Source organism: Triticum dicoccoides, chromosome 5B (genome assembly GCF_002162155.2).
Source record: "Triticum dicoccoides isolate Atlit2015 ecotype Zavitan chromosome 5B, WEW_v2.0, whole genome shotgun sequence".
Lineage (NCBI taxonomy): Eukaryota > Viridiplantae > Streptophyta > Magnoliopsida > Poales > Poaceae > Triticum > Triticum dicoccoides.
In genome coordinates this window covers 463,200,509-463,210,659 of record NC_041389.1, presented here as the reverse complement: position 1 = coordinate 463,210,659, position 10,151 = coordinate 463,200,509, and positions in this window count along the sequence as shown.

Here is a 10,151-nt window from a genome sequence, read left to right as displayed (position 1 = left end):
TGGATCGGTAGGGAGTAGATCTTCGTGCGCACCCCAGAGTTTGAACCTTAAGGGTTTTGCCAGAACCCTATATCCGACAGCGACCCCGTCCCACCTAACACCTTCGTACAAAGGCTTTTTAAGCCATCCATACTATGGTGGGACGACAGCGGCATACTGTTCCAGAGCTGACCATACACCTAGATTCTGAACATAACACCGATATCATAATTGGTTTGGACACTTAGATAACACCATCGGCCCATGAAATCATGGCTGTAATTGCCCCATGGACCGAGCCCTTCCTCGCCTACCTTACTAGGAATGAGCTCCCTGATGATCAGACAGAGGCCTGTCGCATTGTCCGATGCTCGAAGGCTTACAAAGTCCATGAGGGGGAACTATACAAGAAAAGTACGACCGGAGTCTTACAACGGTGTATCTCCGAAGAAGAAGGACGACAAATCTTGGCCGAAATACACGCCGGTTTTGGTGGCCATCATGCCACCGCTCGGGCCCTTGTAAGTAAGGCCTTCTGTACGGGCTTCTTTTGGCCCACGGCCCGAGCAGACGCACTGGGCCTTGTACAGCAATGTGTTGGATGCCAGATTTTTGCAAACCAAAGCCACATGCCACCCAGTTCTTTGTGAACAATCCCCATTACATGGCCTTTTGTGGTCCGGGGGCTTGACATGGTCGGACCCCTTAAAGGGGGAAGCCATAAGAAGAAATATTTACTGGTTATGGTTGACAAATTCACTAAGTGGATAGAAGCCAAACCAGTCAAAACGGCCGAAGTCGGACCAGTTATAGACTTTATATCCGGTGTGGTGCACCGTTATGGTCTCCGACATAGTATCATTACAGACAATGGTCCAACTTTATGGCCGATGAGGTAAAAACTTGGTGCGCTAATATGAGCATCAAGCTCGACTACGCATCTGTATATCACCCTTAGACAAACAATTAGGTCGAGCGGGCTAACGGTTGATCATGAGCGGCATTAAACCCAGGTTAGTATGATCCCTGCGCGAATCAGACAAGCACTGGGTTGAAGAACTCGACTCTGTACTCTGGGGGCTGCAGACCACACCCAATCGCATGACCGGATACACACCTTTTTTCATGGCGTACGGCACCGAGGCAGTACTGCCTTGTGACGTTATTCATGATTCACCTCGAGTGCGCATGTATGAAGAGAGGGAGGCCGAGCTCGATCGGCAGGACGATCTGAATGGCTTGGAGGAGGAGCGTGACGTTGCGAAGCCCCATTCCACATTTTACCAAGAGCAAGCCCTTCGATATTAAAGTAGGGAAGTACGAGCAAAGACTTATAATGTCGGTGAACTCGTCGTGCGCCTACCAGAGAAGAAAAAGGACAAGCTCAAGCCCAAATGGAACGGTACCTTCATCATAGATGAAGTTCTCACTGGGGGATCCTATCACCTGCACAACGCTTCAGATAATCGTTCAGAGCCCAACCCATGGAACGCGGCGCGGCTCCGCAGATTCTACGCCTAAATCCACACTTGTAACCTTTGTTTGTGTTTTTCCCTCTTAGCCCTCTTTTCTCTTTTGATTTTTTACCAGTGTTTGGATCAACCGCACACTCATGGGATATACATCATCCAATGTACACACCCATGATCACCTGGGGGCTTATTTTTATAGGAGCTTATTCTGATTATTATTTTCTTGGAGCGTTAAGCTCACCGTATATGTGTGTTGTCTACTCATATGTGTCCTGTCTTCGCCATTATATGCACCTTTATGACTTAAGTTTTTGCAAGCTGCGTTGCCTGGCTCCTGTGCTTATGCCCTACGTTGCCGCTTGTTCGGCTAGGACATACAGGGAGCACCACTGTGATTGTTACAGCCGGGTTATCCAGACATGTACCTTAGACGGGTGAAGCCGAAAGCTAGCGTTCTTAAGGGAATAATCGGTCGGCGGACAAGAGACGAACTTCCCACGTTGCAATATACGCCCCCATATTATAAAGTGTACTGTGATCTTTCCATTACAATTCATGTATGCGCAAACACGCATGCTGGCCCAGGGAAAGGAACCCTTAACGGAACTATTCTATCTAGAAGATGTTTCTTACGATCAAATTTAATATAACATAACTCCCCGAATACAACTTGTCTGTTCAAGCAACTATGACCGGACCGCCTAGTTTCCGAATATACCTTGGTGTCTACCAATAGTTTAAAATATTCAGAAACACTCGAAACCTCCCGCTTTGGAGATCGAAGCGGAAAGTCTGCCATGACAATCATTTTACAATTCGGCTCGAGAAAAGTTTGTTGATAAAGTACATTACTACTTGGACTCAAAAACTTCCTGTTCCTCTAGAACCTCTAGTAGGTTCTCTAGTTGACAATCCTGTTGAGAAAACTTAGCTACCATTTTCACTTGGTCATACGCTAAGCTAACAGGAATTTCTTGTCCTTCTGGTCCCCGAGGTCCGACCCGGGCCATATGATTCGGATCAAGCTTGGTATACCGTGTTTTTACCATGGCCTCGGCTTCTCGAGCGCCTTCCCAGCATGCTAATATCTTCCATAGCTCCAGATGGCGACGAGATCCCTTGAATAAATTCGCAAGCTCATCCTTATTTCCTGGAGGGGAATTAGATGGCCATAACGCCTTAGGCACATTCCTCATTGCCTTCCGAGCTCGCTCGTGCACTTTGGACAGCTCTTGTAGCAGGTTGCCTTGGAATTCAGACACTTCTCCTTCGGGATGTCCGGTTAGCACACCTACAGTAAGCAAACTTGTCAGTATTTCAAACTGGAGACTGTTTTGATGGATAGGTTAAAAGAGCATACTGAATATGCCGCCTTTCAATTTCGTATTCTCCTTCAAAGTATCTGATAATTGGGCTCTCACATCCTTCAGTTCTTCGGCCTGCTTGATGTTTGCATCTTGAAGCTTATTCTTCTCATCAATGGTCTGTGTCAATACACGTTGACGAGCGGCTTCTTGCTCTTCGGCATGTCGCTTATCTGCTTTTGTAGCCCTTAGCCTCTCTTCTAGCTGACCCATCGAGCCTGCCAACGAGATAAAACGTATAATTAATAAAACTCGTTGTGGTCACGGAGCCTTATCTCCGAAATTGCTGCTGCACTTACCATCAAGTGCCTTCTTGGTTTTCTTCAACTCTTCGAGCTCGGCAGTAGCAGCAACCAGTTTTGTTAGGCATTCTTCAAGTTGTTTCCATAACTTGTTACTCCTTTCCGTGAGTACCTACCAATTCAAACGACTCTTAAATCAGTTGGGTCAACTGCTTCAAGACTCGGGGGCTACTGGCATATGATTATTGAATCTGCGCAAAAAAATTCTTACCCGCACATCCTTGGAAAGTTGGTGGGTGGCTCCAGCAACTCCATCGCGAGCAGCTTGGATATAAGCATTCATTGAACTAAGAGCATTGAAAGCCTCTTCGGTAAAATGTGGATCGCGCATAGCCGCTCTCCGCCGCTACTGCTCCATGTCCCGCAAGCGGCGCAAATCGGCAATACATTGCTCCTCCGCCAGGCGGTCGCGCTCCAAGAACTCCTGCTCGTCCGCCAGGTGGTCACGCTCCAACAAGTCCTCGATCTCCGCATTGCCATCTAAAGACCGATATAATGCCTCCTCCCTCCGTCTGCCTTCCGGTGAAAAACCGAACACTAGTTCCGGTGGTGACCGCCTCCAGCGTCGCCTATCCCGGACGGGCGGGGGCATGGCGGACGTGGCGAGAGCGAGGATATGTGGCGAGCAACGTCGGGCCGGTGTGGGCTTATGAGGATAGGGCGAGTTGGGTCATGGAGCCACCGGAGAAGGCCAGGAAACAATACTTATAGGCGGAAGGTAGTGCGACGGTCATCTGAATTCAATGCATAAGCAGGCATGGCTTAGCGTGCCAGCTTGCCATGGACAATAGAAAAACTAAAATTATGACTGTGTCGTCCCGTCCCGTCCGTGCTGGGTCGCACACCGGCATGATGGTCAAACAAGTGCACTCGAATCATCCAGATGAGGTACTCCCTCCTTGTCAATAATGATTCCATGGATTTAAAAGGCCCGCAACAACACATCTTTTTCGCATCAGTTAGCTGCCTTAATTATGGCCGGCTACATGCAAGCACTCAGAATCGCTTGCAGCCAGTACGCGGAGCAGCATGCAACAAGTCACAGCCGAGGGCACGCATGCAGCCACTTAAATTGCTAGAATTAATTAGGCTTCAACTTCTGCATGTAGTTAATTATTTCCATGCCTTGGTCTTGTTGCTTTGGCTCGCGGGACTAATAAACCCGGACGGAGGGAGTACCTTGGTTGGTGAGATTTTTGAATTAAGCCTTGCAAAGTGGAAAGGAGGTACTAGTATGTGCGTGATCCGCTATTTATTCATGTAGGATCGAGTAGGGCGTTTCTTGATTTGATCCCTGCAAACCGGAAAGGAGGTAGTACATGCATGATCCGCTATTTATCCGTGTAGGATTGAGTAGGTTGGATAGTGTATGTGTAGGATCGAGTAGGTCGGATGGTGTATGTGTACGATTGCATTAGCTGATGAACGTTAGCTGGGAGATAAGGCATTTGCAAACGTTTTTGCTGGCAGTTTCTTTAGATTCGCATGGCATTTTCTTTAGAGAAGCTTATCGGTTTCTCCAGAGGTAGGCATTTTTACTCAAAAAACTGCCACTTCGGATCTTGCGTCGCAACTAAAACTGCCAGGAGCGAATTAGTAGGCTAGCTAGTGATCGACCAGTAACTTGTAAACACTGAGCGAACAGAAAAAGGAACTGTTAGTAACTTGTAAACACTGAGAACACAGAAATAAGGATCATGTTGTGCACAACAGTAAGAGCCGATCCATTCAAAATGTTCGCACGAGACTCATAGGCCTGGCACTGTAATATGTTCACATTAGTAGCCCAAATTCAAAACCAACTAGTACGATTCCCATACATAAGATCAACACGTTAATGCATCTCAATGATTGACAGATCATATACAAATATGTAGCTCCAAAAGAAAAGATCTAGAAAAAACATATGTTCTTCCTACTAACATGGATGTTTCTCTTGGCCAACTTCAGTACAGACTGAAAGACAAATTTGTTTGTGAAGTCTACAATTTCTCTTGCAAATGTAAGTGGTTTCACCAAAAACTAGAACCATGAGAATGAACCACACATGATGGAGGAACATCCACTACAATATGATTTGGTCTTCTCTCGATCACACGGAGAGACTATTTTCGGAATACAAACTTTAACTTAGGCAAAATGATGCCCATTGTATAATCAGACCAAAGCAATGAAGCACCTAGTGTTGGCCAATAAATAGTATAGTACTACTTTTCTATAGTCCATGAAGTGAATATCCATTCTTTCCGTGTCTATTTTCAAATGGCATTGCATGCAGTGACTATACTATTCTCTTGTGCAGTTCAACCAAAATTGTGGTCACTTTGTTTGTTTGCCAAATAGCAACGGGCAGACATCTCTGTCCGCACAAATATCAAGCAGCTAGTAAACATATACCCACCTTGTATTTTAAGTTTAAACAAGTCTCTTCCGCTTAGCATCTGTCATGTTTTGCACTAGACAATTTGATACAGTCATGTTTTGCCCTGGAGAATTTCATACTGAATTGATTTGCTAGTTCAGAGCAGAAATATAGCGCCTATTCTTCATCAGACCAAGGATATCCATGTTCGGAGTGATGGAAGAGGTGAAATAGATACAACCAAAATTGAGCATCCAATCATTGAATCCTGTCCCGCACCTCCAATGTAGGTCCACCCTGCCAATAAATTCACATGCAAACCACTAGTATTACTATCTAATAACAGTACAAAAAGAGTAGCAAGATAGTAGCAAACCATGTACCTTCATAATGAACAGCTCATAGTGCCACCAATTGCATATAAAGGTTTGGAAGAAAACATGCTCCTAATGTTGAACCATGTGGAATTTTTGTGCAGTTCCACTAAAATCGAGCATCCCTCTTTGCATAGATATTGAAAGTGTGATTACTATAAAAGAGGCACTAGTTAAAGCATAGACTCACAAATATAAGTGTTCCAATTTCTTAATGGGAAAAGGTAGCAAGACTGTTTCTAAACCACATGTTTGAAGGAATAAATAAGGCAACATCGGCTGATGTCAGGAAGGCATATAGAATTCTTTCTGAAAAAATGATCGATTCCCGACCTTTCCTCTTATTTTAAGCATATTTTGTGCAGTTCAACTAAAATGAAATGCCATCACCGCCTTGACAATTCAGTGACACTGTACAAAAGGAAATAACTTAACATTACATCATGATGTCAGGTATGTAGTCGACAGGCATTAGAGACAAACATACAGACCTCCTCCGATAACATAATGAACGTTAATTTTAACAAAGGTGTGACTAGCTTTACTGGGATAATTTGAGTGAACTCTACACCCTCTGTTCCTTAATGTAAGCCGTTTTCGCAGTTTAATTTAAAGTACCCAGACGTCTAGTACTTAGAAAAGCAGGTAGTAGTTTTCTAGAGCACATATCTAGGAAAGCTTGCCACACTTTATTTATGTCCATACGCTAATGCAACACCATTAGAATAGTACAAATATACACTAATCCAGTGGCTAGTGCAACAGTAGAGTAGTTGTTTTATTACGGGGTACAGTACAATGGTTTTACTAAACAAATTTCAATAAACTCTAGCACTAGAAGATTTATATAAGAATTAACAATACAAAATGTAAAGGTAACAAGTTTCAGCATTGGTATACTAGTTGTGCATGAGCATTAAACAAAGTACAAAAGTCTGAAGGTAACTAGCATTATTAACTAATGACTATATAAAAAATTTCAAACCATGTACCTTCAAGGTAAATATCATTTCAAACTCGAGGGGACCTAAAAATTGCTATCCCAATTTTGATAATCGGTCAAACATAAAAACTTGATCGAACGAATCAAGAGTACAGCCGGAGGAGGAGGTGCCCACTCTTGACCTTTCCTCTTGACACTGTACAAAAAAGAATTTACTTATCTCATGAAAGTGAGGTATGTAATCTTAAGCATTAACAGTGCAAAAATCTGAAGGTAGTAACAAGATTCATCGTTGGAATACTGGCTGTGTAACAGCATTAGAATGCCTTAGCTAAAAAATCTTTAGTACATCCACAATCAACAGCTAACCCTGAAATAATCCAGTAACATTAAATGGCATTGCTTAAATTTATCGGTGTCATTAGACTGAGTGCGGCATTATTAAATGTGGCATCACTTTAGCAGTAGCATTGCTCGACTTGACTGCTGGTGTTATACTAACAGCAAAAAAGTGGCAATAAGAGCATGGGAGGACCATTCGGACAGTGGGCGCACTAGTACGATGTACCTCCACGGATGCATAGAGTTGTGAGGGGGGTATGGTTGCCCATTTTTGTTCTCTTTAGCCACCTTTTTCCTATGTGAGTACAACAAACCGATCGACCTGGTCATTCTCTATTGTGTTGTCATGCCTTTCTACCCTTCTTCAACCAAGAGACACAAGACTCGTTCCTTAGCTACTGATTTCCCCTTTTCAACCTAGATGCGGGTTCGATGCCTACTCGCTTGGACAGTACAGTCTCCCTTCCTTTCCTTATTCAACCTAGGCATGGATTAGTCTGCATGAAGTAGGGTTTCCTTTAATAGTGCAAATTAAGGTTTTCAACTGCGTGACCAGCAGAGCAGAGGATAGAAAATTGGGAAGATAGTGAAGTGGAAAAGGATCCACATGCAGCGATGTGGCAGATGGGGCAATAGAACAAGGGTATGATTCGAAAAGAGGTAGCATACCTGAGGGTCGGCGGGAAGTGGCTTCGCTCGTGGTCGTTGTCCTCCGCACACACTATGGCACCGAGCTTGGGGATGGAGGCCATCCCGCGCGGGCACTAGGTCTGAGAGGACGGCCTTGTCGATAGTGCGTAACCTCCCTCACAGACGACGAGTGCGTCAACACTGCACGTCCCTTTCTTCCCCGGCGGACCTGTGACCACCAGTGAGGAGGCAGAGAGAGGCCGTCTTTTTTAGATCTAGAGAAAGGGTGATAGTGTGAGTAGCAAGTGGGCAGCCCTTAGTAAGAAAGCGCTGAAGCTCCAGCCTATATATCTTTTTTATACTATTAGTACTAGAGGTGGAGTAGTGGTAGAGTAGTTTATATTTTCTCTGCATACAGTACCAGTTAGTCATGCTTCAAAACTGAACGGCACGCCCTTAAAAAATAAAGTCAAGGAATAATGCGACACTTCGGGCCAATGCGGCCAGATCGCATTTTGCACGAGAAATGACACACCTTGTTTTGTTGACATCTGGTCCCGTTCCAACATGTCAGTGAGACGAGGTGAGTCCTTTTGTACAATTTCTGAACGGACGTCTATGTAGGCCGAGGCGCCTCTTCGTGTACCATGGGAACCGTCCACCGCCTCTTCGCCTTCCCCTCTCTATTTGGAATTGCTGTCGCATGCTCTTCCTCCCTCTTCCATTTTCCTTCACCCTTCCTTCTGCCATTGTTTGATCGTCTTCTCCATGGAGGGAACAAGCCAGAAACGACCCCGTTATTCTTGCCCCGATCTGAAAGATGACATGGTGGAGGAACTCATTGATCGGTGTGACGTCATCACCTTGGCTAGCATGGCAGGTTCGTTCAAGACCATTCTCGACTCAACTAATAACATCATTACAAGGAACCCAAGGGTCCAGGAGCGGTTTGATATCCCTTATCTTCTTTGCTATAAGCCTGTTCGCATGGGCGCGGACGACGGAGGCCTCACCTTATGCAAGTTGATGCCGCTAGATAATGATACATGTGATGTCAAAATGCCATCGCTTAAGGGTAAGGCCTGGGCTGGCGTAAATGGAGATTGGGTTGTTTATATTGGGTACAATTGCGAGTGGGAATTTTTGAATGTGTACACTCGTCAACGGATTCCACTTCAAAAAATCTCAGCGTGCCCTAAGGTTGAGCACACAAATGATCTATGTACGTTCAAATACGATCATGGTGGTTGTCGTCTATGGAAGATAGCAATTTGTCGAGTTCCCAACCGCTCTTGGAATTACGAGAACTATGAAGTTGTTGCTATCTTCGACAAGCTTGTTGCCGTCGTTACTGATTCCATGGTTCGTCCATGGATATTGCTCAACAATCAGTTTCTATACACGGATGAGTACTTTGATGCAATTGAATACGAGGATCTTGTGTTTGCCGCCACCACTCGTGGCACTGTTTTTGCATGGGATCCTCGTAGTTTCGGTACGTTTTTCTTCCATTGTAATTATAATTGTTTCAGCCACAGGCATGCGGGTTAGCAAGTTTCCCTTTACTAATTAATCTTCTTGTGTTTCCAAGGTCATGTGAACATTCCACCACCTATACTTGAAAAAATTATAACCAATGGGGAGATGACGATGGTGATGATCACGAGCATGAGGACGAGCAGAACTTATATACTCAGTGGTGCCTGGCAACTAATTCCGATGGATCACCTCTTCTTGTCTGTATACAATGCACTGAGATTGTTACTACAGAGGGAGCACATGTTGTCTCCCATGGTCGCCCTCTCTGGACCTATTCCAACACCCGTTGCAAGGTATTCGGGATGGATACTAGTGTGCTAGCACCAACACCTTCTCCCTGGTTCAGTATTGATAGTCTTGGAGAAAACTCGCTCTTCCTTGGACCAAACTATCCAATGATGGTTAAAGGCGATCCAGCTGCTGTTGACACAACGTTACTACCATTTATGAGAAAAAAAATGTTCTATACCTCGGACATTGCGATGGTTCCCTACCATGGTCCTGATATATGCCGCTTCATCCTTGATGATCAGTCCTGTGTTGCTCCCGATATTGATAATAGCTGGCCCTTCCCAGAGCACCTATGGTTCAAAGCAAGCGTTTCCAATGCCGAGGATTGGTTGAGTTGAAGTTCATTTCATTGCTTGTTATTTGTTGTGTGATGAAAACTTCACTATTTACTAGAATGTTTTTGTTGGAAATAATCTATAATCCAACATGTATCCTCGTTGTCGTTGTGTGTAGATGACTTGTTGTATGTAATGAATGGTACATTTGCAAATGCATGTCATAGACTCAATATATGAATGGTTTTTGAGTCACTTCTTGGAGTGTGAGTACTAGT